At 43.5% G+C, this 24,256-nt stretch overlaps 1 long non-coding RNA gene across 1 annotated transcript in view; it reads left to right on the top strand.

The window, feature by feature from the left end:
- The window catches only part of LOC108178851 (uncharacterized), a 64,525-nt gene extending 43,726 nt beyond the window's left edge, over window positions 1–20,799 (top strand). The window contains exons 3-4 of the long non-coding RNA XR_011380551.1: window positions 11,313–11,528; window positions 18,542–20,799. This is a non-coding gene — a long non-coding RNA (uncharacterized lncRNA). The remainder of the gene's footprint in view (window positions 1–11,312; window positions 11,529–18,541) is intronic.
- Window positions 20,800–24,256: the final 3,457 nt, after the last annotated feature.

Here is a 24,256-nt window from a genome sequence, read left to right as displayed (position 1 = left end):
ATTAATTTTGTTGTTTCCTTGCTGATTTTCTGTCTGATCTGTCCATTACTGAAAGTGGAGTATTGCATTCCACCATTACTATTATATTGGAGTCTGTGTCTGCCTTTAGATCCCTAGCATTTCTTTTAGATATCCAAGTGCCCTTTAATTAGGTGCATATACCTTTATAATAGTCACATCTTCCTATAGAATTGATTCCTTAATCATTACAGAGTGCCCTAATTTGTCTCTTTTAATAGTTTTTTAAGTCTATTTTGTGTAACATTAGGATGGCTATATCAGCTCTTGTTTGGTTTCTATTAACATGGAATATCTTTTTCCATCCTTTTACCTTCAGTCTGCGTGCATCTTTGTTGGTGAGATGTGTTTTTTCTAGGCAGCAAATAGATGAGTTTCATTTTTTAAATCCATTTATCCATTCTGTATCTTTTAACTGGAGAGTTGAGACCATTTACTTCAAGGTGACTATAAGTAATGACTTGTCCTGCCATTTTTCCATAAATATTATAATTTTTTAATTTGTACTTCCTTTTACTTTTACTGGGGGATTTTCTTCCTTTACCTTCTTTCATAGTAATATCCATGTTTCTGTGTGTAGCATATCCTTAAGCATCTTTTGTAAGGCTGGACAAGTGGTGACAAATTCTTCCAATTTCTGTATGTTATGGAAGGTTTTTTTTTCACCTTCATTCAGAAATGTGAGCTGTGGAGGTACAGTATTCCAGGTTGACAGTTTTTTCTCTTAAGACTTTGATTATATCTTGCCATTCTGTCCTAGCCTGTGGGGTTTCTGACCACTGTGAGTCTAATTGGAGATCCTCTGATTATAATCTAGTGTTTCTCTTGTGCACATTTTAGAATCTTTTCTTTCTGTTTTAATGTGAAGAGTTTGAGTACAGTGTGTCGTGGTGAATATATTTTCTGTTCATGTCTGTTAGGGGTTCTAGGTGCTTCCTGACTTGGATGTCCCTTTCTTTCTCCAAATTAGGGTCGTTCTCTCTTTCCACACTTTCAAGAATTTCTAAGACCATTAGTTCTTATGTATATTGTCTTTTTTTCTAATGTTCACGTATCTTTATAGTTATTTTAAGTTTCCTACTCACTAGTTCTAACATCTGATCCATTGATTACTTTGCTTTGTTACCATCGTTTGAATTTTCTTACTTGTTTATATGTCTTATAATTTTTGATTGGTTACTTGACATTCTGAGGGACTAGTATTTATCACTGAAAACATGTAAGAGGCTGAGCCAGTGTAGCTAATATTTGATCTGAGTTTGTGTTTTGTTGGGGCTACTTATTCTGTCATTGCATCTATTTTTTTTTCTTTTTTCTTTTTCACAGGCAGAGGGGACAGTGAGAGAGAGAGAGACAGAGAGAAAGGTCTTCCTTTTTCTGTTGGTTCACCCCCCAGTGGCTGCTGTGGCTGGCACGCTGTGGCCGGCACACCACGCTGATCCGAAGCCAGGAGCCAGGTGCTTCCTCCTTGTCTCCCATGCGGGTGCAGGGCCCAAGCACTTAGGCCATCCTCCACTGCCTTCCCGGGCCACAGCAGAGAGCTGAACTGGAAGAGGAGCAACCGGGACAGAATCTGGCACCCCAACTGGGACTAGAACCCGGGGTGCCGGCGCTGCAGGTGGAGGATTAGCCTATTGAGCCGTGGCGCCGGCCGTGTCATTGCATCTAAAGCCTCAGTATTTTTATAGCACTAAACTGCTCCATGTTTAGTGTTGGTGCTTGAGTGTTGAAGGGTTTTTCTCAGTGCTACTAATCCTGAGTTACCCATCAGCCCTCTGTGCACACTCAAGTCGTGGTGGGAGGGGAGAAGGAAGATTTGTAAGCACTGTGTTGTACTGAGTGACATGCTGCAGCTGTCTTATACATGCTCACGAGATGCAGCTGTGTGCATCTCTTTCCCACGCGGTTTTTGGTGACATCATGTGGTGGCTTGACGTAGGCTATAGTGGGAATATTTGCACCACAGAAATTGGCCAACACTGGAAATCTGGACTTCTTCACCTCTTGTATTTGTAGTTCGTCTCAAGTGGAAAGAATAATAATCCTCCTCCAGTGCTAAAACAAAGCCAAAACAAAATCTCACAACTCTCTGCTTTCCAAAGCAGATCCTGGGCCCAAGACTGTTTTCTTTCTCTTCCCCAGGGGCAGAGGTTTGATTTTGACCTTTCTGTAGCCGCAAGGGAGCCTTCCTGTGCCCTGGACAAGAGTTTTCTGCCGCTTCCCTGCAGGCAGACACACTTTGCTTCTGTTTATTGCAGAGAAACTACGAAACTTCATCAGGGCCCTTGTGAATGAAAGGATGCACTGCTCCTCCCCAGTGACTCAAGGGTTTTTGTTGGCAGGAGAGAAGGCTGTGGGAATGGCCATGGGGATTTGTGCTTCTCTTCATGCTTCCATGGGTCACCTTCTGATGCTTGTACACCTGTGCCAATCAGGGGGACCTTTTCTTAGTGTGCTCTTCTGCTCCCACTGGTCCTTGGGAGAAGCCGGGAGAGCCTTTGGACCGGCGCTGTGGCATAGCAGGTTAAAGCCCTGGCTTGCAGCGCTGGTGTCTCATGTGGGTGCCGGTTCAAGTCCCAGCTTGCTCCAATCTAGCTCCTTGCTAATATGCCTAGGGAAAGCAGCACAGAATGACAGAATGGCCCAAGTCCTTGGGCCCCTGCACCCATGTGCAAGACCTGGAAGAAGCTGCTTGCTCCTGGCCTTGGATCAAATCAGCTCCGGCCATTGCGGCTATTTAGGGAGTGAACCAGCAGATGGAAGACCTCTCTCTCTGTCTCTACATCTCTCTGTAACTCTTTTGAATGAACAAAATAAATATTAAAAAAAAAGAATGGTGAGAAACTGCCAATGTACCTTCTGTCTGTTGCTCCCAGCCACTCCATGCTGACATGCCTACCCACAGCTGACCTTTAAAAATTCCATAAATTAATCCAATTCCTTCTTTCTAACTTTATGATACCAACCTCTTTTTTCAAGGCTATGCCAAATGTTAACAGTTCATGAGTCTTGTGTCTCCTTGGGAGAATTTGTCATCTGTGGAAACTGGTTCACTCAGTTGTCTTGTAACCATGGCTTTGAGGTGGGTTCAAGATGCAACTCTTTTGTAGATTAACCAGCATTTTTTCTTGTTGTTAAGTGGGAATGACAGTCTTTGAAGTTTTCTGCATCCTAAGCACCTGTTCCTACAGTTTTGATGTTTCTTTAAATTTTCTTTTTATAATTTTTGAGTTCTAATTTATGTACACTAAACTGCCTACATGTAAAGAAGACAGTTTGTTGAGTCTGATGTATGTGTACCCCAGTGAAACCATCCCCACGGTCAGCATAATGGCCGTATCAGTCACAGCCCACACTTTCCTCATCCCTCTGTAAGTTTTCTTTCTCTATTCCCATGCTGTTGTCAACAACTGATATGTTTTTGACCTTAAATTATCTTTTGTTGAAGGAAATGTATTCTGGACTTCATACAGTATTGGGGCACAGTAGAAATATTATACTTAAATTAATGTACCTTGTAGCAGGGTCGAATTGCTCTTGATGGATGAATAAGCAGTTTACAGTAAATATGGTTCATTCACATGAGTTAAACTTGAGTTCACACAAATCAGCTTCATCCTCTTTTTATGAGATGAGTCCTTGTGAAATCACTTCCCATCTTTGAGACTAATGGGTTATGAACAAGCATCCTTCAAAGATGACCAATAATTTCAATTTAAGAAACTCAATTTTTTAAGATTTTATTTATTTATTTGAGAGGCCGTGTTACAGATAGAGGGAAAGACAGAGAGAAGGGTCTTCCATCTGCTGGTTCACTCCCCAAATGGCCACAATGGCTGGAGCTAGGCTGATCTGAAGCCAGGGGCCAGGAGCTTCTTTGGGTTTCCCACGAGAGTTCAGGGGCCCAAGCTCTTGGGCCATCTTCTACTGCCTTCCAGGCCATAGCAGAGAACTAGAAAGGAAGAGGAGCATCCAGGACATGAACCGGCACCCATATGGGATACCAGTGCTGCAGGCAGAGGCTTAGCCTACTTTACCACAGCGCCAGTCACTGAGAGGGAGAGAGGGAGAGAGAGGGAGAGAGAGGGAGAGAGAGAGAGAGAGAGAGCACTCTCATATGTTGGTTTACTTCTCCAGTGCCTGCAATGGTTGGAGATGGGCTGGGTTGAAGCTAGGAGCCAGGAACTCAATTCAATTTCCATTTGGGTGGTAGGAACCCAATAACTTGAGCCATTACTGCTAACCCCCAGAGTTCACACTGAAAGGAATCTGAGTCAGATACCAGAGCTGAGAATCAAACCCAGGCACTCTGATGTTGGACAAAGGAATTTTAACTGTTAGGTCAAATACCTGCTCAGATAATGAGTTTTAAAAACTATCACTGTGGGCCGGCGCTGTGGCTCATTGGCTAATCCTCCACTTGTGGCACCGGCACCCCGGGTTCTAGTCCTGGTTGGGGCGCTGGATTCTGTCCTGGTTGCTCCTCTTCCAGTCCAGCTCTCTGCTGTGGCCCGGGAAGGCAGTGGAGGATGGTCCAAGTCAGGAGGAAGCACCTGGCTCCTGGCTTTGGATTGGTGCAGTGCCGGCCTCAGCGCGCTGGCTGTGGTGGCCATTTCGGGGGTGAACCAATGGAAAAAGGAAGACCTTTCTCTCTGTCTCTCTTTCTCTCTCACTATCTAACTCTGCCTGTCAAAAAAAAAAAAAAAACTATCACTGTGAACTCATAGAAATACATGTGATAGGCTTCAACCCTGTGCATACTATTCTGATGCTCAAATTGTAGCTTTGTGGCCAGTGGCAGATCCTTTAAAACCCTTGTGTCTTTTGGATGTAATACTATTCGTGTGTGAGTGCCTTCTAACCTTTTGATGTAATATGTTCCACATTCACCTTGTCTACTTCTTGCTCTAGACTTGGAACTAGAAACTGATTCACTTTTTGTAATTTACAGACCATAATCTGGGTGCTGGGAGATATAAATAATTTTAATTTTTGCATAGTATTCAAATACATACAATTTATCAATACCTTTCCAATTGATGGACAAGTATTTTTCAACTTTTTGCTTTGAGTCTTTAAAACAACCTTTAACTGCTTAATGTTTGCACTTGAGCCTGGTGCTAGGCATTCAACAGAGGAGGGGATCAGCAGAATAACAAAGGATGCTCACTGGTTCTTGGTTAATCTCTGTTGTTTAATGTGTGTGTGGTGGGGCAGTGACTGGTAGACAACCTTTGTTGAGTCTGCTCATCATAAACCTGAGAAGGCAAGCTGAGGGTTCTTCTCAGCGGGAATCAATCACTGGGGATTGATAAAGTTTTCCTTTGCCAACTATAAGATGAAGTATTTGGTGCAGAACAGCAGAACACCTTTGTCTTCTGTTGCCACCCGCTAAGGGCGATCTGGACTCCATCAGTTTTCCTGATCTGAGGAAGAAGCTGGGACCTGCCTGAGACTTACATGATCACTGCTGCTGATGAGACGTTATTCACCCACATGGATTCCACAGAGTTTCCATTACAGGGATAAAGCTAGCAAGCATTACTAATTATTTATTTATTTGGGAGAGGGAGTAGGCAGAGGAAAAGAGAGCAGGGAAATGGAGACAGAGAAGGAGAGAGTGAGTGAGAGCAAGTGAGAGCTTCCACTGGCTGGTTTATTCTTCAGATGCCCTGAATGATTAACCAGGAGCTGGGAACTCGATACAGAGCAGGGGCACTGTGACCTAGGCCATCAGCACTGCCTCCCATATCTGCCTTAGAAGAGAGCTTGAGTCAGGAGCCAGAACGAGGTATTGAACCCAAGTGCTCTGATGTGGCACATGGGCGTCTTAATTGCTTGGCCAGATGCCTACCCTGTGAAAAGTGTTATCCTGACAAGGTTTTGCTGTTCAAAGTGAAGTGCACAAACAAGTCATAACAAAAATTAAGAAAGGAGTTGGTATAAATGAAATTCTACAGAAGGGTATTTTATATTGCATTTTTGGCATGGGAGAGCAAATACACTTGTGGACAAAGTAATGGTTTGATGATATACACGGGTGGCACTAGAAAATCACATGACTGCTTATCCTAGCCCCTGATTTGGCAAGTATACATGAATAAGGATCTGTTTGTAACTAATCTATGATAATAAAGGAGGAAAATTTTGTTTAGTTTTCTAGGCTGAAACTATGCTTTCTTTTCTTTGTAAACTACATGAAAACCACTGTTAATTGTAATTCAGGAGAGAAATGTTAAATAAACAGCAATATAATAAAAAATACAAAATTTTTGAAACTATATATTTCAAGCAAATTTGATAAATTTTATTTATTAAAAGTGTCATAAATCTGAATTTGTCACAATTGCTGATGCTATTTCTTTAATCAAGTGGGAATTCACATTGCTTCTTGACCTTTTGTCTAAGATCAAGTGAAGTAGGAATTCACAGGGGTAGTCCTTCGTCCTCCTCTCTCTCTCTCTCAAATTTCTCCATTGGTGATTTTTTAATCCAGGCTGTAGCTTTAAATACCTTCTACATGCTGTGACTCAAATTCGTATTTCTAAACTTGATCAAACTAGTGTGGAGTACAGATTTCATACTAGGGTGTCTGATGGCCTACTCAAATGCTCCACGTGAGACTCTATGGGTATGTATTTCAATCTTATATGTTTCAGATTAAATTCTGTATTTTTATCTTTAAATATGGTTTCCCCTATGGTTTCCTGTAGCAAGAAATTGCACCACTGGGGCTAGTGCTGTGACGTAGCAGGTAAAGCTGCCACCTGCAGCACTGGCATTCCATATGGGCACCCATTCCTGTTCCAGCTGTCCCAGCTCTCTGCTGTGGCCTGGGAAAGCAATAGAAGATGGCTCAAGTGCTTGGGCCCCTGCTCCAGTGTGGGAGACCTGGAAGAAGCTCCTGGCTCCTGGCTTCGGATCAGTGCAGCTCTGGCCATTGCGGCCAATTGGGGAGTGAACCAGAGGATGGAAGACCTCTCTCTCTCTCTGCCTCTCCTTCTCTCTCTGTGCAACTCTGACTTTCAAGTAAATAAATAAATCTTTTTAGAAAAGAAATAGCACCACCACCAATCTACTTATCAGAACACAAATCGTGGAATTGTCATTGTCTCAAGGATAACTTTTCTTCACATCAAATGAGACCTGTCAGGAAATACTGCTGTTTCTGCAGCTTCCATTCCACCATTGTCCAAGCACCACCATGTTCAGCTGGAACTTGTGCCATGTGTCTGAATCACCATCACACACTTTCCCTTAGCTGAATGTCTGTTGTGTTATAGACGCTGTGCTTGACAAAGGCCAGCCTTGCAGCTTTGTGTGCAATGGAGGAAACACCCATGAAAACAAATAGCTACATTATCAAGAGGTCCATGCTAAAGAGGATGTGGGTGAAAATTGCTTGGAGAGTATAGGGAAAGGATAACCGCTGACAGACTGTGGCCATCCACTAAACCAGTATGTGTCACCAAAGACCAGTGTGAATATGCTGAGTACATGGTGGGGGAAATTCTTATACAGGCAGATGGAATGCCAAGTGCCAAAGCTGAGGGTTCATGACATCTTAGGAGGATCTCTTTCAGTTGGTATGTTGTGCACACTCCTGGAAGGTGAAGATTTTTCCAGGGATTTCACAGATAGATATGGAGAGTTTAAAGGAATCCATTTCCAAATCGTCAGCTTATAGCTTTTCTAAAATGGTTCTTTTTGAGAAGTGCTCTAAATGCACAGTAGCCTTTTCACTTTCCAATAGGAGGGCACACCTGTTGTGTCTCTAAATCTCCCTTTGATGTGGTACCCTAGGCTAGGGTGCAGACCTCATACCCCATGATATTTAGTGAAAAGATAAAACAGGCTGTCATAACCACAGTTCTCTCAGTTTTCTTCTGTTTTATGCACAATTGTTTTGAGAGTTTTGGAAAGAGGGTGTTTTTGCCTGTTTCAGGAAGTGTAAGAACACAGATAAAATGCTTATGCTAATCTTTTAAAAGTAGTCAGACCATTTTCTGGACTTGCTACATTTTCAGCATGTATTGGATAAAACCAATGGGTATAAAATTTTTATGATCACTTTTAGATTTAAGGGCTGTCATTCAATAAGGTAATGAAAGCTGATTTTAGATAATGGCTGTCATTCAATAAGGTAATTAAAGTTGATTTTAGATAATTAATGAAGTACACCTTCCAGTTCCAGTCAAACTTCTTCCTGTGAGTCATGTACAGCTATTGAGTCTTAGCTTGTACAGATGGGACTGGGGTTTGAATCAAGACTCATCTGACCAAAAGTCCCTCTGTTGGCTTCATGAAGGTGACATGTGACAGCTACATGGCTTCTTCCTGTCTGTGGAATTCTCTGTGGCGAGCAGTCACCTGAGTATTGAGCTGAGGGAATGCCAAGCCCATATTACTTGATTCTGTCTTTGCTCAAGGAGGCTGGCTGGGATCTCTGTTTTCTCTGGTCTGTGATCTTGGGAACTGACCAGCTTTTGTCTACAGAGAATTAGCTCCCAGCTAGTACTGATTATTTGAGTGCCTGAAAGTGATAGTTTGTCCAAACTTTTCTTTTTCTTTTTTTTATTTGTTTGAAACACAGAGTTACACAGAGAGAGGAAGAGACAGAGAGGGAGATCTCTTCCATCAGCTGGTTGACTCCTCAGATAGCCAGATGGCCTGGGTCAGACCAAGCCAAAGCCAGGAGCCAGGAGTTTCTTCCAGGTCTCCAATGTGGGTGTCAAGGGCCCAAGCACTTGGCCATCTTCTGCTGCTTTTCCCAGGCCATAGCAGAGAGCTGGATCAGAAGTGGAGCTGCAGGGACACAAACTGGGGCCCATCTGGAATGCTGGTGTTGTAGGCTGCTGCTTTACCTGCTACACTACAGCGCTGGCCCCTTGCCCAGACTTCCCTCTGGACACTTGTGCTCTGAATCTTTCTTCACTTCAAGAAACACTTGAAGCATGGCTGCTGTTCTTTTCAGTAGGATGTTAAGTCATTTGGAAGCTAAAATCTATACCCATGACTTCCTTTTTTCCTTTCTCTTTTTGCATTTTGACAGTTGAATTCAAGTATTTTGTGTACACGGGTCCAGGAGCCACGTTTGAGTAGCACTGGAAGTAAATGCTTGTTCTGCTATGAGCTGGTTTCCTGATGCCTTCCTTATTCCTCTATGAATTTAGAGGGGAAAAGGGAAGTAGAGAAAGAGCCATAGGGAAAGAGGCAGTGCCCACCGTTCCTTCCTGCAGCCCAGTGAGGGCATGGGAGGCTGGTGGTGGCTGATAGCTTCTTCCCTTGTTGCGTGTGCCTTTCCCCATCCTAGGGAGGATAAAGAAATTCTGCTTGGTGCACAACGTTTCCTCTACAGAAAGTGCTGTGACTCCAGCTGTGAGAGTGATTGATGTTCTTCTAGACTCCAGAGGCTTCTGCAGGCATCCACTATCGTTTCAAGGCAGAAAAAAAGTGCAAGTGTGTGTGTAGGGGGGAATTGTGTGAAAAAACCCATTATTCTTTATTTTACCAAAATGGGGAGTCGGAAAGGGAAGAACTGTGGGAGTGAGTAAGGAGCTTCTGTGATAAATACAGTGCTTAGGTCTGAGCAGTGACAAAACTCCTCCTCCAGAATGAATTGTTCCGTATTATTCATTCATTCACTTATGCAGATGCTGAAGCCCTATTAAATGCTGAACTGATGGACCCTGTGCTGGCTTTGGGAAAAACAAAGACAAATAAAATTAAGTGCCTACCCATGAAGTTTACGATCTAGTGGTGAATATGTCTGTTTGAACAACAATATTACAGTCCATTTGACGTGTGATGGCAAGGAGGAGAGGACTCTGGGAAGGAATGACTCTCCCAGGCTGTTGAAAGGAGAAAGACAATGTGAGTCTTCAGGGGGCATTCAGCACCAAGGTGAGGAGCCCTGCCTGCAGGGGGCTTATGGGTAGGAGTCTGTCCCCACTACCTCCTAGCTCTATGATCCGGGGCTCTGCGCACATCTCCACTGAGCATAACAGCTCCATGAGTCATTGTGAGCTTTGAATGAGGTGAGATCCACAAAGTGCTTAACGCAGAGCTGTGCACAAAGCGGGTTTTCTACGGAAGTGTGATCTATCGCCACGGTCCTGGCTAGGCTGACCTTTGCTGGTGGAGAGCAAATAGGAATTTGTCAGTCAGAGGGAAGCTGGGTAAAGTTGAGAACTGAAGGTGTTTAATCAGCTGATTGATCCTTGATTTTGGTTGGGACGGGGGTGTAGGGAAGTGTAAAATATCCCTGAGGACGTTTGGATAAGTTAAAGAGAAGACAACTGGGTCCAAGTGATTTTAGTGTCCATTCTCAGGAGGGGTGTGCTGAAGTGCATAGGAGTTGTGGGCGTTCAGGCTGGATTTGCTTTCACACATGTGTTTCCTCTCCTGATGCAAAGCAGACTGGCCTGACAGCGGTTGAGCCGAAAGGCTTCAGGAATGTGCCAGGTGTGCTTCACGTGATGCTAATGGAGTTGACTTGGAATCTCATTTGCTTCTTTTCCCCTTAGATCAGGATCCTGTTGGGTCAGTGGTTCTCAGGTTTGGTTATATATCAGTGTCTTCTGGAAGACTTTAGCGATGCCAGTGCCTGTGCCACACCACGCCATACCATCTACACCATGCCATGCCACACAGGGAGATATTGTTTCCCTGGGTGTGGGTGAGGCCCCAGGCCCTGGGGTTTTTCAGAAGCCCCCCAGGTCATCCTCAGGTACAGCCAGGGATTATGGCCATTGCCCTGAGCTGGGGGATGAGGTACAAAGTTCAGCCACATTGTGGTTTAGAGTGGCCGCAGTCACACTGCCTGCCACTGTGCCTTCTTTGCAGAGGCAAGGCTGCCTTTGTGATGATTGTTTAGTTCCTTCCTTCCTGGGGAGTATCTTTAACAGTGAAAAAGGGTCCCTTAGTAGCTGTCACTTGGAAACTCTGGGGAGTGACTCCTCCAGGACCCCTGAAGTTATCAGAATCTGAGGGTGCTCGAGTGTCTTCTATAAAGTGGAATTTGCATATAAACTACTCACACCCTCCTGTATATTTTAAATTTATCTGGATAGTTTACCATACGAGGGGTCTTTGAAAAGTTCATGGGAAATAGGTATATGAAAACACTGCATGATTAAAAGATTTTTTGCACCAAAATATACATATTTTAATTCTATTTTTGCACAAAATTTTCAAAGGAGCCTCATACCTAATATAATGTAAATGCTATGTAAATAGTTACTATTATATAATTTTAAAAAATGATGGGTTCATGTGTGTATTTATTTTTTGAGATGGAGAGAGAGAACTCCAGTCCACAATGACTGAGACTGGCCCATCAGGAACCAGGAACTGAGTCTGGATCTCCCACACGCGTAGCAGGAACCCACTCATTTAAGCCATCACGACTGCCTCCCAGAGTCTGCACTGGTGAGAAGTTGGAATCAGAAGCTGGAGACAAGTATCAAACACAGGCACTCCATCATTGTGGGATGCGGGCTTCTTAGCTGGTATGTTAACCTCTCGACCAAACACCCTTCCCTGTGCTGTTTTCTTATAGGTTTTAATGGTTTTCATTATGTTTTCTGAGTACCTTCTGTCCACAGTTGATTGAATTCATGCATGTAGAATGCACAGTACCAGACTTTATGTTACCTGTTGGATGTACCTGTGGCTCCCCTGGTCTGATTCTCTATTCAGCGTAGCAATGATCTGGCTGTTGGTAGAATAACTTCTGTGACTTTGGAGACCACGGAGGACCTTCTGCTTTGCTCTGGGTCCTTCTCTTCTCTCTATCAGCTGTATCTGGCTTTAGCACCTTCTGAGGCTTCACCACTGATGGTCTCCCAGTTTGACCCTTGGGCTGCCCTGAGGTTCACCTTCTGTTACCCTGGGCCTTGGAGCAGGACACGCGCCCTTCGCAGTCCTGAGGTGCATCCACTGCCACTCTCAGGTGCAACCATTGGGCATCTGAAGGGCATAATTTCTCTAGCAGATTCTGAAGGCAAGTCAGCCATGGAACTGCTTGAAACAAGTTCCTTTGAGAAAAACCCAATAGTGCCTGTTCCCCAATAAAAAAGTTAAGTTGATATGAATCACCCTTTTGCCCAAAATAAGATGATTATTGAACTCATAGGGGCAGGGGTGGGGCTGGTCATTTTGATCCTCTGCTGAGGATCCTTAGCAGAAATATAAAATAAATAAATAAAAAATAAAGAAAATAAATAAATAAGCAATTAAAACTCTCGAGGTCCCTTCCCTCCACCACCAATACTCCGTGTGCTCCTTCCCTACTTAAATGTATTCCTTAAAGAAAAAGGGAAAAAGAACCTGCTCCGCTGACCACAGTGATGACAGACTTTTCCCTCTATGTGTGGTGGAGCATCTAAGTAATAAAAATCCCAAGCATGACAGAAATGAACAGTTTTGTAAGTCTTTTATAAGTTTTATAAGTTACCTAAAAGTTCATGCATGGAATTGCTGACTGTATATGTACGAGAGGTTGCTAGCGAAGCTGTGGCATGATTACGTTCAGCAAGAACAGGGTGTTTCCAAGCAGAGCGTCCTCCGGATCTGCCTGCTGGCTGTCAGTGAAAGCTCGCGTTGGGGAGCTGCGGCAGAGAAGGCGTGGCACCTGTGCCCTGTCTGTCGCTGTGCGATGATGCAAGCTCATTAGTCATGCAGGAAGATGGCACCATGCGCACAGCCACCCACACTGCTACCTCCCAGAGGAGACGTGAACACGGTTCCGTTGCAAGGGAACTGGAGTGTGGAAGCTTTTTTCTTTTTCTCCCTTTTGGAAGCAAGGGCCCCGTGGAAGGGGAGGGGTGGTTAAAAAGTGGTTAAATGAACAGCGGTCTCTGCCCCTTGTTGGCAGACTGTCTGGGAGTATCAGCTGTTTATTTCACTGACACGTTCTGAAGGGTCTGCAGGGGGCTTTTTCAGAAGTCAGGACCTCAGTGTAATATACAAGCATTGATTCTGATATTTCCCTTGATAACGGTGCTCGACCATATTGGGGTTGTAAGTCAGTAAGGTTCATTGGCTGCTGATGCTCACTGTCACCAGTCATAAGTGCAAAGGATCTTCTCTGAGAGCTGGCTTATAAAACTTTCAGGAAACTTGGACTGCCTAAGTGAACTTGCAAGGCTCTGGGAGGGGGCCAGACGGGCCTTAGTTGTCTACTTATATTAATTTCACAGAGTTTAGAGGGTCGAGAAAGGCGGTCAGCAATGCTTAGTAATTTATGAGAGACCGACTCTTGTCTGTCTCACTGTCTTGCTTTGACCATTCTGCCTTTCCTTTTAGAAAATTTAATATAAATTAAACCTTCCCCGACAAGAGTGCCCTGGAGGATTAACTCTAAAGTTCACAGCTGGAATAAAAGGATCTGAAGATGCAGTGTCTTTTTGCTGGCACAATGTCATCGGAAGCGGTGTTCAAACAGTAGAATCACACAGTGGACACAACGCAGAAGGGAAAGCAATTAGAGGCAGACTCCAGTTTGTTAAGGATTTGAATGTTTTAAAAACATGAGACATTCTCACTCCTCCGGAGTTTTTCTGCTTTCCTCAAGAAAGAGTGCCTTGAAACAGGAATGTGTCCGTGGCCTGGAGAGAGGGGATGGTTCTTGCTGATGGTTCATGAGTCACAGCAGTGCCTCCAAAATACCTGACTGCTTAGGAGGAGTGGGACAGGAAAACAGAACATCGCCTAGAAATGAGAGCCAGCTCACTAATGCCAATGTACCTTCTTGGCTGATTGGCTTAAGCAGAGAGAAAGCCACATTGTGTAAAGGCAGAAATTTAAAAATCACACTCCCTAATTTAGTCCTCACCGAAAGCTTTGGTTGCTTTCCCTATTTTCAGAGGTGGGCATGGGGCTCAAAGAGATTAAACCAGTTTCTGAACCTGTGCAGATAGGAAATAAAGGGATGCTCCAAACCACAGGACCAACTAGAGTAGACCTACTAGCTTGGAAGCTTTTTGGCCAACACAACCAAGGGTAGGACTAGCACGTGTGCCAAGTCCTGAGTGAGAGAGGCGGAGCAGACCAGCCTGGCAGCACTGCGGCAGGTACGGTGAGTGCGGGGAAAGCAAAATTGCATCGGAGAACCAGCAGACACTGGCAGCTTTAGTAGGCTGGTGATTGTGTTTTACTGTAGGATAGTGGGAGGCACTTGGGAGTTTGAGCAGAGGAATAGTTAGATTTGTAGATATGTGAATTAACAAAGGTTGCCTTGAGAGACCAGTACTTTCTCCAGGAATGGGATAGCTGGTGGCAGATAGTGCTGCTACAGCGGACAAGAAGGAAAAGCCAGCAATGGAGCTGCTGTCACATGACACCAAACCGGAACCTTGTATGTCACAGAATTTTATTTCTCATGGTTCTGGATGCTGACAAGTCCAAGATCAAGTTGGGTCGCAGCCTGCTGAGGGCCTGCTGTCTCGCAGACAACACTTTCTTGATGCGTCCTCACATGGTGGAACAGGTGTCCAGCTCTCTCTTTATCAAGGATTCGTTTCATTTATGTGGCAGAAGCTCCATGACTTAATCATATCCACAAGGGGTCCCTGCCATCAGCTCCGTAACTAGAGGAGATGAACATTCAGACCACATCACCAGATTGAAACGTAGAAATCATCAGCTTGAAGCAGCAGCGAGCTGCTCAGGGACGAAGTCGGAGCGTGGCTAACCCTCCCTTCTGCAGCTTCTTTTCCACCAGGTGCATCGCTGGCTCTAGATGTAAGCAAGAGGCTATTTACCCAGGATTCGCACTAGGGGCAGGCTGCAAACAGGGAAAAGAGAAACCAGAGGAGATTCTGGAAGAGACTGGGGAGGCCTTGAGGATCCAGCTAGATTTTTTTTTTCTCAAGGCGGATGAATTCTGAGGCTAAATGGAGTAGGGGCTAGTGGTGGCTGGAGAGGATATGAGGAAAAGAATGAGAATGTTTTTATAGCATTATAGTGTATTCTAAGAGGTGATTGTAATTCGGACTAGAGTAATGATGATGGAGATGGAAAGATAGCAACTGATGCAATAAGAATTTAGGAGTTCAAAACTCTCATTAGAGCACACAAAAGTGTGTGTGTCTTTGGTCAAGATAGATTGAGAAAATCTAAGAGGGGTAAAAAACCAGCACTGTTTGAGCATGGTGCAATAGTTATATGGGAAGAGAACTAACGGTCAATTACTTTAAACAAGTTTAGCTTGGCTGTCAATAAAATTGGAGCCCTGCTATTTCATTGTCTGCTGGTGAAACCAGGGGGTGAGTGTCTGAAGGTGTTTGAAAGGCAGGGGCCATTTCATTTTCCTATTGGTTTCCTACTGTTGATGTAACAAAGGACAGCAAACCTAATGGCCCCAACAACACAGAGGTATTTTCTTAGCACTCTGAAGGTCAGAAGCCTAAAGCTAAGATTTGTGTGAGGCTGTTCTCTTTGGAGTCTTCAGAGGATAATATGTTCCTCTTCACTGCTTCTGGGGCCTGCTTGTCCTGTGTTCCTTGACTTGTGGGCCCTTCCTTGTGTCCACACAAATCTTTAATGTCCATTCTTCCCTCTCCCTTGGGTGGGAGACTCTGATTCTCCCCTCTCCCTTGTAGGGCCCTGTGACTACAGTGGACACACATGGATCATTCAGGACAATCTCTGCATTTTACATTATTACATCTGCAAAGTTCCTTTTCTTATGATACCATGACAATTTCCAGGGATTAGGTGCAGACATCTTTGTAGAAGACATTATTAAGTTTACTACAATTTGATATGTTTAATGTACATTTATATAAAAGTTATGATTTTTATATGTTAATAGCAGTGTCACTGATAAAATAGCCAAAATGTGGACATAACCCAGATGTCCACATACACTTGAGTGAATGGATTTAAAAACAATATTGTAGGGACTGGTGCGTGGCACAGTAGGTTAATCCTCCGCCTGTGGCACTGGCATCCCATATGGGTGCTGGTTCTAGTCCTGGCTGCTCCTCTTCCAGCTAGCTCTCTGCTGTGGCCCGGGAGGGCAGTGGAGAATGGCCCAAGTGCTTGGGCCCCTGCACCTGCATGGGAGACCAGGAAGAAGCACCTGCCTCCTGGCTTTGGATTGGCACAGCTCCAGCTGTAGCGGCCATTTGGGGAGTGACCCAATGGAAGGAAGACCTTTCTCTCTGTCTCTCCCTCTCACTGTCTGTAACTCTACTTCTCAAATAAAAAAATAAAAAAACAATATTGTATACCAGTAAGTACATTTTCATTGCTGTTCAGTGATCACCATCATCCACTTCCAGAACTTGTTTATCTTTACCAGTTGAGATGCTCTACCTGTTAAACACTCAGTCCTTATTCTTGCTGTTCCTTGCCCAGTTTGTGCCAGGCACCATTTTATTTTGGTTCTTATGAAGTTGACTACTCTCATATCTCACATAAGGTACTTGTCCTTTTGAGACTATCTTATTTAACTTACACAATGTCTTCAACATTCATCTGTGTTGTAGCGTGTTACAGAATTCCAATCTTTTTAAAGACAGAATAATACTGCATTGCAGTAGGTGCCGCTTAAAAAATCCATTTCCCCAATGTGCATTGCTGCTACCTCTTGGTTATTGTCAGTGATACAGATATCCACTGAGATCTTAGTTTTTGGGGGGCATATTCTAGAAGAGGAGTTTCTGGATTATTTGGTCATTTTATCTTTTTAAAATTTTTTTGGTAATTTTATCTTTAATTTTTTGAGGCATTTTCATAGTGTTTTCCACATTGCCCGTACCATTCATTATCCCCACCAGTGGTTCACAGTTGTTCCAGTTTCTCTCCATTCTCTCTAACACTTATTTTTCTGCCTTTCTGATAATTACCATCCTACTGGGGCTCTATATGGTTTTGATTTCCATTCTCTGGGAATGTTGAGCATCCATGCCTATGTTTATTTGACATTTGTATATCTTCTTTATAGAAATATCTACTGAAGTCCTTTCCTATTTTAAAATCAAGTTGATGGTGTGTTTATTTTTAGTTTTAGTAATTTTTATTATGCATATCAATCCCTTATCATATATATATATGCTTTGCAAATATTTTCTCTCATTTGATGGGTTACTTTTGCATTTTAGTGAGTGTTGTGTGATGCATACAAAATTTTAATTTTGATGCAGCCCCAACTCATTTACTTATTTATATTTTGAGACCTATGCTTTTGGTGTCATATCCAAGAAATCGTCAGCCATCCCAATCCTCATGTGCTCTCTTCTAATAGTTTCATGTTTTTAGCTCACACACTAAGGTCCATTGAGTTAACTTGTGTCTGATATTTGCTGGGAGGCCAAGGCCTCTCTTTTCCATGTGTATGTCCATTTTTCCCGGGCTGATTTGTTGAAAAGACTGCCCTTTTCCTGTTGAATGGTCTTGGCACCCTTGTCCAAAAATTATTCGACTGTATATACAAAGATCTCTCTGTTCAATTCCACGGGTCTGCATAATCTGAATTTATGCTAATACCACACTCTTTTGGATACTGTGGCTTTGTAACAAGTTTTGGGTTTAAGAAATGTTAGATATTTATTGCCATGGCTGAGACTACAAACCTGAAATCACCCTTTGGTAACAGAGGATGAGTGTGGGGAGCAACTCGGACTAGACTAAGTTACTGGAATTAAGACTTATTCTATGCATCTGCTCTCCCACAATATGGCGCTGGGAGAGGAGGAAACAGCTTCTACTCAGCTGCCTCCAGTTCAACCAATAAACAGCAGGAGCTGATCCTGCTCCTGATTGGAGGAGAGCAGTGCACTCGGCGTGTGGGTAGCAGAGTTGGGATTGGTGGAAGAGGACTATAAAGGAGGAGAGAGACAACATGCACGAGGAACATCTATCTGAAGGAACACCTGTGCAGCCCCCGAGAGAGCCGGCCGGCCCCACAGAAGTGGGGAAAGTGGCAGGGGGAACTGCCCTTCCACGGAGGTGGAAGGTACGGTAGCCAACCCGGGAAGAACCAGCAGCAAACCCGGGGAGGGCCGAGCAGACGAAAGAACAACGCAGGGTCCTGTGTCGTTCCTCCATGAAGAGGGGGAGCGACAGATGAGTAAATGAATGGCCTTAAAAGCAACTGGAGGCTGGCACCGCAGCTCAATAGGCTAATCCTCCACCTGTGGCGCCGGCACACCAGGTTCTAGTCCCAGTCGGGGTGCCGGATTCTGTCCCGGTTGCCCCTCTTCCAGGCCAGCTCTCTGCTGTGGCCAGGGAGTGCAGTGGAGGATGGCCCACATCCTTGGGCACTGCACCCGCATGGGAGACCAGGAGAAGCACCTGGCTCCTGCCTTCGGATTAGCGCCGTGCGCCGGCCACAGCGCACTGGCCACGGTGACTGTTGGAGGGTGAACGAACGGCAAAAGAAGACCTCTCTGTTTCTCTCTCTCACTGTCCACTCTGCCTGTCAAAAAAAAAAAAAAAAAAAAAGGCAAATGGAGCTGTGTAGTCACAGCAAACAATAACAAGTCACTTTCTGTATGTTTTCTGCTTCTGCTAGGACCATGAAGATGAAGAAAAAGTGTCAACATTTGAAAGAAGAGGTATGGTTTTGGCTCCTCTTGCAATTGTTGCTACATGAAGACAAACATCTCTGGTTTAGACACTCCTGGACTCTGGTCTTCATTTGTCATTGATGGCTCATTGTATGTACAGACAAAAGGGAGTGGGAGCAATGTTCTTAACCAATTACAACTCAGTTTTTAATTCTATTTCTTCTCCCTACTTTAATGCCTGTGTGTACTTTCAACTCCTTGAGTAAATTGTGATTATGATGAGCTGCATGTATAAAGTTAGAAAATTATTTGTGTCTCTTGCAATGAAATTCAGAGGCTTAATCCAGGAGGATGTGTAGCCACATACCATTTCAGCTACTGGTATTTCTTCCATCTCTCTAGTTTGCATTCGCTGGGCCATGGCCCTCATGGTCCTCTATCAAAGATGGAAGCTGAGTTCTGCTGACTCTGGTATAACATATCATATCATAACATTATCTGGTCATATCACATCATGTGATAGAAGAGCTGTAGGAAGGAAGAGAAATCCAAAGAATTCCCTTCTAATGAGACTTCCTGGAGGAATCACACAGCACTTCTGTTCACCACTCATTGGCTAGGACTTAGTCACATGACCATCCCTCTCTGAAGGGAGGCTGGGAAGTGTAGTCTTTTGTCTGAGTTCTATTAGCAAAGAGGAAGGGGGGAATGATTACTGGACGTCAGTGTGAAGTCCCTGCCATGCTTATGAATACCTTCAACATAAAATTCTCTACGGATGCACTTGTCCTATGTTCCACACTGTTAGATATGGCTGCACATAAAATAATAAACACGATGAATGTTGGATATGCACTGCTATGATGAAACAGGACACAAGCCCTTTGGAGGCTTCCTGGAATGAGCATCATGGCTCCACTGAATCCTGAGCGGTTTAACTCTCCTCCACTTCAGTCCTCTTTGGATGCCCATCACTGCCTTTGCACTGTAGGGTAGGTGGGTTATTTTATTGCTCCTTTGCTTTGTCAGGTTAACTGTAGTGATCTCACCGAACATGACTCACCACAGGGGAGCCAACTTGGGCAAAAGATCAGATGCAAATTGACGGCAATCTTTCTTGCTCGCTTTTCTGGTCACCAGAATTCTGACAGCAATGATTCTTTGGAGTCCACTGGGCCCAGAGATCAAACTATAGAAAAATCTCCAGGGGCCATCTAACCTGGAGCTGAAAGATTCAGCCCAAGGGTAAAGTGACAATGAATACATGGTTTTCTGGAAATGAAATTGAACAACGATAAATGCATTCAGTGCCTGTATTATGGACGACCCTTCTTCATGAAGAAATTACTGAAATCATTGGTCACGTGTGGCTCAGGAAACACCGTCCTATCCAGGTTAGATCTGCTGCTTTGTCACCTGTCTCCTCTTTGTCTAGCTTTTTCCTTTTCCTTTGCCTACTTTAAAATGCCGCTTCTTTGATTAAAAACCTTTCAGTGTTGGTGGCAAAGGTTCAGATTCATTCTCTCCTCCCAGGTGAATGTCACATATTTTTTAGCTCTCTGGGCACGCAATCCTGAAATCTGGTAAGGTTCTTCTCCTTCGAAATGAAGGCTGCTCTGTCCACTGCTGGGGAGTATTGCCTGTGGCTATGGGCTCCTTGTCTTCTGTTCTCCCTCACTGGGCCTATTCTTGGTAATCAGCGGTGCTGCTTTCAGAAGCCATTATGCACATAGCATGTATTTCTTCCACGAGGAGTTCACAGTCTGGTTGATAATGATGATTTCTGCAGTATTCTTGGAAGTTGATCATCCAAGTAGATAAAAAAGCAGTTGGAAGTATTTTTCTTTTTCAAGTCCAGGAGCCAACTAGTTTACTTTTTCCAAAGTTTTCCAGTAGACGGAAATAGAGAAAAAAAAGTTGCATCAAATACTTAGTTAGATGCCATGGTACAGTAGGTTAATCCTCCGCCTGTGGCGCTGGCATCCCATATGGGTGCTGGTTCTAGTCCCAGCTGCTCCTCTTCCAGTCCAGCTCTCTGCTGTGGCCCAGGAGGGCAGTGGAGAATGGCCCAAGTGCTTGGGCTCCTCCACCCATATAGGAGACCAGGAAGAAGCACCTGCCTCCTGGCTTTGGATCGGCACAGCTCTGGCTGTTGCGGCCATTTGGGGAGTGAAGTGACGGAAGGAAGACCTTTCTCTCTGTCTCTCCCTCTCACTGTCTGTAACTCTACCTCTCAAATAAATAAACAAAATCTTTAAAAAAATACTCAGATGAGAAGTTGGCTTATTATTGGACCCCACAAAGTTCATTCACTCCCTTATCCCATCTCCTGCACTTTCTCCTTTCAGTAATTGTGAAGTGAATCTGCTACTCTTTAATTTATCTGAGTAATTCTGGGTTATTGCAAATGGATAATGATTAAAGAGTAGAAGTTCCATGTGTAAGATTGAAACCTCCAAATGTGTTTGTTAACTGTGCACAATAATAATATACCCATCTCCTCTACCTATAGAATCACAAGAATATTCAATTTAAATGATGCATGTAAGAGTTCTTTATAGACTATAAAATGCTGTACAATGGTGGTTGTTCTTATAAACGTCATTCCAATGATTTGCTTCAGTATCTAGGCTCAAAGCAACGAAACATTTTTTAGCTTCAAATTTGACTTAAGGAAAACACAAAAACATATTGGCTCATCTTGCTTGGAAGTCAAGTCTGTTTCAGGCATAGTGAGATCCAGGAGCTCAAACAATGTCATCAGGAGTCTTGATCTTCTCTGTCTCTTGTTTTGCTGCTTCTGCTTTGACCGTGTTCTTTTCTTTAGACTTCCATTTCCTCTGTGTTTCCAGGGTGGATCGTTGCTGACCTGGCCATGTCACTCAATAGAGAGTTTCTTCCCCATGTCCATGTGTCAGTTCCTGGGAACTGTACCGAGGATGGCCCTGTCCGGGTGACAGCTGGGAGTGACGTCCTTCATGAGGGCTCCAGCTTCCTTCATTGAGTAGGTGCTAAAAACAAGAAAAATGAAAAAGCATAGTTCTGTTAAATATTAAAGGGAAACAGATAATAAATAGAAAATTTAAAATGTTAGCTATATTTTGGAAAGTTTCAGTGGCAAGGTAATGGTTATTTTTTTCTCCTTATGGATGTAAACTTGCAGTATTTATTTTATTATGCTTCATAACACACATGCATATATGTGTATATGTATCTGAAATAATAAATTATAGAGATATACAAAAAACAAAACATATGTTCACGCAGGTTTCCTCAACCTAATTGAATCAGAAATGCTCATTTCAGTTGGTATTAATTGGCACGTAACTAAGGAAATTAGGAGTCAGAGTATGATTTACAGGTGACTCTAATGCATTGGGAAACACTAAAGGTTCAGGTAGGCTGAGGAACTAATAGAACATTTGATAATTAATGAAACATTGAATGACACAAAGAAAACAACAAAGGAAGTCTTGTCTTTTTCAGTTTGGCCAAATGGAAATTTGGATTCCATACAAAAGTGGGGAGCTGGTTTAAGGAATGTATTTAGGATATTTAGAGTAATGTTTCCCCATCACATTCATTAAACCAGGGAATAGCTACCCCAGGGAGGCTTCAAAAAATTCATTTATTACATCGATAGATGTTGGGTTGGAAAATGAAAGTCAGCATTAGCTATTGACAGTGTTATTTTTAACTCATATTGGAATTTTTAACTCATATGGGAATAGTTTGAATTTGTATTCCTTTTATAACTTTAGAACTGGATTTTTGCATTGCCTGGCATTTTCCTCAAAGGAATTATGGTTAGGCAAGGACAAGGAGAACTATGCATAACAAAGAGGACAGAAAGAGGGGTGGAAAAAGAAGGAAAGGGTGGGGTGCAGGGAGGGAAAGAGAGAGAGTGCTATAGATGGGAGAGCAGGGTCTTGGTGATGCCTCTCAGTTGCTGTGTGACTTGGACAAGTTTCGCTACTTCTCTGTTGTTCACTGGGTACCTCCATCTGTGGAGGCACCAGCCTCTACTTTGTTCCACATCATTCTTAAGATCCCAGACTTTGCAAGCACATGACACCTGACCCAGGAAGGGACATGGGGTGATTCAGGGAAGACTGTCCATATTCTTAATCACCTGCAGATCTGTGCCATGAACTTGGCCACGTGTGGGTGGTGAGTGTAAATGAACCCTTTGGAAGCAAGCTTTGAGGGGATTGGTATTTGGTCTCCAAAAGGGGTAAGGGAGAGGATGGTTAAGGTGCCTCAGTATACACAAGATGACTTTGTGTTTCTGCTGGTGCACCTGCGTGTCTGCATGCACACAGAATGCATATGAACGCAGCTGGGCAGTGCATTCTACCACGCAGGTCATGCTGGTGGCTGGAAAGGACAGTGGGAAAGTGTCGGGTCCACTGTCAAGGTGGGTTAAGCATTCGAGGGTTCTGTCTTCTGGTAGGGGACAGTTGAGGGCACCACCTCCAAGTACTTCTTTCTGTTTTAGGAACAGTGATAAGAGAAAGAACATGGACTTTGGAGTGAGGCAATGACTCTGGTTCTTCCCCTTAGAACTGTGTGACCTTGGATAGCTCTGAAAAGAGGGGTAACCCGATGCTTTGTCAAAGATAAGTTGGTTGTAGATGTGTGGCTTGATTTCTGGAGTTTTTATTCTGTTCCATTGGTCTAAAGTCTGTTTTTGTGCCAGTCCCAGGCTGTTTTGATTATAACCACCCTGTAGTATATTTTGAAATCTGGTATTATGATACCTCTGGCTTTGTTTTTATTGTATAAGATTGTGTTAGCTATTCGGGGTCTCTAGTGTTTCCATATGAATTTCAGTATCATTTTTTCCTCTATCTTAGAAGAATGTCCTTGGTATTTTGTTTGGTATCTCACTGAATCTGTAAATTGCTTTCAGTCGTATGGACATTTTGATGATGTTGATTCTTCCAATCCATGAACATGGAAGATTTTTCCATTTTGTTATGTCATCTTCTATTTCTTTCTTTACTGTTTTGTAATTCTCATCACAGAGATCTTTGATGTTCTTGGTTAAATTTATCCCAAGGTATTTTATTTTTTTTGCAGTTATGAATGTGATTGACCTTAGAATTTCTTTCTCAGCCATGGAATTGTTTGTGTTTTGAGATTCTACTCCAGCATCTCTTGGCTTCTCCAAGGACAAGAGTCTTCCAACCAGAAAATAGTCACGTTCCAAGAGTCTTAGTAGCCCAAATGCTATTTCTCTCCAAAGCACCCCAGATGATTCCCCTGGCAACCCCTTTACTCTCCCTAGCAGTATCTAGCACTAAGTCTGTGCTGTTTTTCTGGAAGAAGAGTCAGAGCAGGGTTTTGCAGCCATCGTGATTGCCTGCTTCCTGTCACCTATGTCATCTTTGCTGTTGGCTTCCACCTGTGAATTGAATCTGGCGAGGGAATGGGAGGCCAGAGCTGGGACGTGAGGCTATAGGAGCAAAGGTGCAACCAGAGGTGCCAGAGGATGCTGTGATTGTCATGGTCTTGTTTGCAAACCAGTCTACTCAGCCAGACTCAGCTCAGTATTTTTTTAATTTATTTTTTAAGGAATACAAATTTCATAAGTATAGCTTTAGGAATATAGTGATTCTTCCCACCATACCCACCCTCCCACCCACACTGCAATTCCTCCTCCTCCCTCTCCCCTTGCCAGTCCCATTCTCCATTAAGATTCATTTTCAGTTAACTTT

Source organism: Oryctolagus cuniculus, chromosome 12 (assembly GCF_964237555.1).
Source record: "Oryctolagus cuniculus chromosome 12, mOryCun1.1, whole genome shotgun sequence".
Lineage (NCBI taxonomy): Eukaryota > Metazoa > Chordata > Mammalia > Lagomorpha > Leporidae > Oryctolagus > Oryctolagus cuniculus.
This window is presented reverse-complemented; position numbering and strand designations above follow the sequence as displayed.